The sequence below is a fragment of the Camellia sinensis genome, chromosome 9 (assembly GCF_055761805.1).
Source record: "Camellia sinensis isolate YWXY chromosome 9, ASM5576180v1, whole genome shotgun sequence".
Classification (NCBI taxonomy): domain Eukaryota; kingdom Viridiplantae; phylum Streptophyta; class Magnoliopsida; order Ericales; family Theaceae; genus Camellia; species Camellia sinensis.
The window spans coordinates 43284488-43290852 of NC_138969.1; positions in this window are offsets into that span (position 1 = coordinate 43284488).

The window sequence follows — 6365 nt, forward strand, 5'->3', positions numbered from 1 at the left end:
GTTTGAAAAATCTAGAAATCCCCTAGATGTTGATTTGTGATTATGTATCAATTTTAAGCAGAATATAACAATCCCAATCAAACAATCAAACAATCAAGACAAAGAGACACAACGATTTTACGTGGAAAAAACCACAATTGGACACCTCCAACTGTGATAAAAAAACCACGGGCAACAGCCACAAAAACAATCCACTAAGAAGATTTAAAGGAATTATACAGGTATACTCTCAATTACCTAGCGAATCCACGCCTGATTGAACCAACCTCTATGTGCCTCTTCCAACCCTTCTTCACCTCGGAATTGTCTTTACGATGAGCCACCCCGGAATCCACCAAAGCTTCAGGCTCGAATTATTCAGAATCCACCGAAGAACAACTCTCTCTTTTGTAGAACAAAACACAACCTTTGATGTACTCTCTTTAAACCATGAGTTGAATACTCAATAAAAACATCAAAGAAACTAGCAAAATACCTCCAGATATAAACCTTAAGATCCAAAAAGTAGATCTGGAGAAGTAATCCTAAAATCTGACCCAACACGCGAATTTATAGAATCTGTCCCGCGATCTCCGCTCGAGCGCCCAACAGCCCGCTCGAGCGGGCTTCAGCAAAATATGTGCGAAATATCACAGAGGTCCGCTCGAGCGCCAGAAAGCCCGCTCGAGCGCGAAATCACACATCTCAGTATTTTTGCAGGCGACCAAAACTGCTGGAACCAGGGATTCTCTGCTCGAGCGCGGGTATGTCCGCTCGAGCGGACAGGCAATTTTGAATGCATTTTTGCATTTTGCTTCGGGGGCGCTGCCCCTCGACCCCGCCGTGGCGCTGCCCCGGACCCGCCAAGGGGCGCTGCCCCCTGGACCCCCGTGAGCTGACCGGGCAGCTCGATCCCCGTCATAATCAGCGAAGTGGCAATCTGGAAAGTATTAGCATCACAAACTTCTCTGAAAAGCACAATTCGGCTCTGAAAAAGCACAATTCGGGTTGGATTCGCATCTAAACACTCATAGCCTCACTGAAATAAAAGTGCGAAAATAAATACAACTGAAAGGAGTTTTGTCAAACGGGATTGCCAAGAATAAAACCTAACAGAGTTAAAAAGGCTAAATTGACGCAGAGACAAGTTATAAGAACTATGAGTGTAGTTTGCTCAATTTTTATTTTTTAAATAAATAGATTTTTTGTCTAGTGATTTGAATAACACATGTTGTTTTGAAAAGTTGATAAAAAGCTGACTTTTTGACTTTTTAACTTTTTTAATGGTTTTTTTTGCCAAAAAGCTGACTTTTTTGGCAGCTTTCCAAAAGACCCAAAAAAAAATTATTTATGTATAACATTATTCAAATCAAAATTTTAATTAACTAATTAATGAGTTAGTCCAATTGATTAGTACTTCACTAAAAAGTTCAAGTCTTCCCAAAATTACGGACTCCCATATAATCTATATATATAGTCAGCTTTGTTTGAAATTTGAATATGATTTGAACTACACAAAAACATAAGTTTTAAAAAAATCATTAAAAAACAAGACACTAATGAAGAGATGTTGAACTAATCGATTCCAATTAGGATCAAATATGGCTGACCAAACTCTTTCATTTTCTAATTAGATCTATGTTTCTTTTTTTCTCCTTCAAATGTTGACTAATGTAAAAGCACTAGGAACATAGTATTATTTATGACTACTCTTCATGTCTTCTCTTTTGACCAGTGTTCTCAAACAATTACTAGACATGAGATGGGTTAATTAAATATTATCACCTACGTTATAATTATAATGTTGCAATCATTCATTCATGAAGGCTTGTCATGTTTTTTTGATTGTGATTGCATCTTATTAAGCCCCTGTTTTGGAAGAGAGTTGAGATAAAATAATTCATTAAAAAATAAAATAAATTAAAATAATTAATAAGATAAAATGTTGCATCCAACTTATAATCATTTCATTTTTTCTTTCACAACTATCAAATCAACTAAAAAAAAAATATCAACTTTCTAAGCCTCCGTTTGGAAAGTTGTTTTTGAGGTTTTTTGGGCTAAAATAGCCACAAAAAACAAAATAGGTTTTTTAGCTCAATAGGGCAAAATATCACATCCAATCCATAATGGTTACATTCTTTTTCTCACAAAAAAAACTAAAAAAGTCAAAAGTCTTTTTCAAACCAGACTTTTTAATCCCAGGACAAAATAGCCAAAAAAGTAAAAAAAAACTAAAAAGCCAATCCACTTCCCAAACGAGTTCTAAACATAACATTTTTAGTCAAGCTAAAATAGTAAAAAAGTAAAATAGCCAATTAAAATAGTTAAGCCTAAGATGACCATTTAGCATATAAATGAAGGCCCTTTGATTAGTATTAAAGTCTCCAGCTAGAAAGAATCCTCTGTGTGATCAGATTGCGAAAATTTTGTAACAATTGTAAAATTATTACACCAAAGATCATTGTACAAGATCTTTAAAACTTGACCTTCTATAGATATATATTAAAAATTATTAGGTGTACAAAATTAAAACAATTAAGTGTATTGTGAAATAACTTGACCTTCTATAGATATATATTAAAAATTATTAGGTGTAGTAAATTAAAACAATTAAGTGTATTGTGTAATTAAAATTATGATACAGTGGAGAGACAAAAAAATTTAAAATAAAGAGTGTACAAACTTTTTACCTTTACTTATGGGGGGAATTTCAATACAGTGGAGAGACAAAAAAATAAAAATAAATAAAATAAATAAAAAAATAACAAAAATATATAGGATACAAGTAATTTTGTGATGAGATGCAAATGAAAGTTTGTGAGTGCAAATTACACCCCCCATGCTTGTGTAAATTTTTTTTTTGATCCCACTAAGATGTAATTTCCCCTTACTTATTTTAACAAGATCCTATATATTTTGGATAAATTACACATTGCCCCTCTATGTTTGGTCACTTTTTCATTTTGGCCTTTAAAATTTATTTTTGTTCTCACTTTGACCTTTCATGTTTTAAAATTTTCCTAGTTTTCTCCTAAACTTAATTTCTGTTCAAAATTAATCAGAAAATGTCACAATAATTATTACATAACATAAAAAATATATTATTATATTAGAGTTTGAGTTTGTTTCAAAGGTATGCGTTATAATAATAAAATATTTTTATGTCACGTGACTGTTAATATGTCATTTTCTCTCTAATTTTTAACAAAAATTGGCTTAAGGAGGGTGGGAACCTAGTATGAAAAGCATACATTTGGCAAACAGAGCGTAAGCCCATTGTTGATGGCCCAATTAGGCCCATACTTCGACCAGGCCCACTAGATTAGAGATATGACACTTTTATTTATGCGTCGATTAGATGACACGCTGAGAATCAATCGCCAACAATAAAAAAGCATTCATGCTAATTGAAAAGGTTAGTTCAACAGACAATCTCAATTGAAGTATGTTCAAACTGTTCCTCTCTGGAGGTGTAATAGGGATATGGATCCTGACATTGTAGTAATGATGAAACACTCAATTTACGTAAGAGAATATCTATACAAGGTCTCTACATAAAGAAGACAAGTGGAAGAAGACAGGTATGCATATTAAACCAAATTTACTTTATTGTCTCAAGATCAAACCTAACTTCTCTCATCCAAAAGCTGACTTAACCATCGGAGTACTAATTCTGACACCCCTAACCGAAGTGTTTCTTGTTTCAAGTGCTGAAGCGAGGATCAAATAAAGGTTTGTTAGGGATGAAGAAATATTGCCAAACCACCCCTTACATAATATAACATATAACAGTTTTAGAGACCAAATTTTTTTGTCTCTAAAAATGAAAATTTTGTTGCAAAAGATATTTAGGGGTCAATTTCTTCCGGCGTGAGAATAGTCACTAAAAAATCATCCCGAAAAGTCAAAAATAAGACTTTTAGCAATAAAATTTTGAAAATATCACTAATAAATACATTTTTAGGAACAAAATAATTTAGTCTCAAAATGGTTCATTTTTTGAGACAAAAAATTTGGTTATAAAAAGATAATAATTCATCACTTATGTTCAATTTTCGTTGCTAAAAATATAATAACGACACTTTTCACAACAAAAATATTTGATCTCTAAAAAATAATTTTGTCCATAAATTTTAGTGTCTAAAATAATTTTTTGTAGTGACAAGGAGAACTTAGAAAAAATTCAAAACATGGAAGTTATAGTAAAAAAAAAATACAGACTAAAATGAGAATACTAAGGAGCAAAGTGTAATTTATCCATATATTTTCCTTTCAATTTACTATTCAACCTCAAGCCAAAAAAGGACACAATTCACGAATACCTTGTCTACATGCATCCAAAAAATAAAAAATAAATTCATAGATGTAAGAGAATTGTTAAAGTGCATGTAAAGACATTAATTTTAACATACGTTATTTGTAAAAAAAAAAAAAAATTTAACAAAACGTTATTTGTATCTTTTGTTAGGATTTCTCAGTACAAGATTTTTGAATAATATATTTTATTTTTGTGTAATTAAAATTTAATTTGAGTGTGACATATCACACTTATGATGAATCTAAATCACATGATACGTTTTTTGAATAATTTTTTTATATTATATTTTGTACATCAAGCATTTCTCATATATATTTTTTCCTTTCAAGTTATTGAATTCAACTTCAAGTCAAGCAAGAGCACAATTTATGAATACCTTGCCTAGGCCACAAAAAAAAATAAAAAAAATAAAAAAGACATAGATGTAAGAGATTTTTTTAAATTGATTTTAAACATATGCTATTTGTAGTTTTTTTTTTTAAACAAAATTTTATTTGGATCTTCTGTTACGATTTTGCATTACGAGATTTTTGAATAATAATTTTTTATTTATTTATTAATTTTTTTAATGCAATCCTCTCCAAGCCCCCTTTGGTTGGGCAACTCTTGCAGGTTAGAAAAAAAAAATATATTAAGGGAAAAAAGTAAATAAAGTTTTAAAAAAAAATCAATATAATTTTCTCTCTTTTACAAATCTCAACACAAACCTTGTCCCAAACACAATCTAAAATCACCGTTCAAAAAAAAAAAAAAAAAAAAAAAAACACAATCTAAAATAGTTAGTACTGATATACAAATTTATATAGAGAATTTTCATAGAGACAATTGTAAAAAAATGGTATCAGCACAAAATAATTGCAATATCATGACAAGCAATTTAGGTATTAAATTGTGCAACTAATTTTTATACTTTCGTCTTTTTGCAATAATTTTAAGTTTATACCATTTTAATTATTTCAATTGTTTCATTTTCTTACCTTCAATTACAATGAAAACACCTACAATTTGTCATAATTTCATAAATGTCATGGTTACGTTATTTTTGTTACTAATTTTGTTTAAAAATTCAGTAATATTGTGTTTGGAAGATATTTAATAAAAGAAAAAGAAAATATGTGTAAAATATAAATAAAATGTAATTATATTTCATTTATATCTTATTTACCTTCTTTTTTTCTTTTTTTAAATTTCTTCACAAATTTATAAACAACAATGATAGAGACTACTAATTTTAGAGCTCTAAAAAGACCACTAATGACATGCCACTCAATAAAAAAAGAAAAAAATATAACACCAAAATCAAAATATCAAATCATTCATAGTGAGACCTACTGTCACATCATGAGTGGGAGCACAGTGCTCCCACTCATTTTCCATTTATAAACTAAACACATGCTCCCACTCATTTTCTATTTATAAACTAAACACACTTTAAGGATACCATTTTCCGTAGATACTTCTTACACAATGCATGTTTCCAATACAATCTCTCAATGCAATTCCCAACAATCTAATTGAATTGATTGAACCTCCGTTTGGGAAGTGGGTTGGCTTTTTAGCTTTTTGACTTTTTTGGCTATTTTAGCCTGGGCTTAAAAGCTTGGTTTGGGAAGGGCTTTTTGACTTTTTGGCTTTTTTGAGTTTTTTTGTGAGAGAAAAATGTAATGATTATGGGTTGGATGTGATGTTTTGTTTGTTATGGCTAAAATAGCCTATTTTGTTTTTTGTGGCTAAAATAGCCAAAAAAACCTCCAACCCACCTTCCCAAACGGTGCCTGAGTGTTCTTTAATAGCCAGAGGTGTTCACAGTTGTACTGATTATTGTATTGAAAGTGTGGTTTGTTTCTTGTCTTTTGGGATAGAATTGAGTGTTTGAGATTTGCAAATTTAGGTTGTGGACAATTTCTTGATTGAGTAGTAGTTGAATTATCAACTTCCATCATGCTTCCATGCTCTAGATTTAGGCCTCGTTTGGGAAGTGGTTATTTTAGTAGGCTATTTGACTTTTTGACTATTTTAGTAGATTATTTTAGTTTTGTGTTTGGGAAGATGAGATGATTTTTTA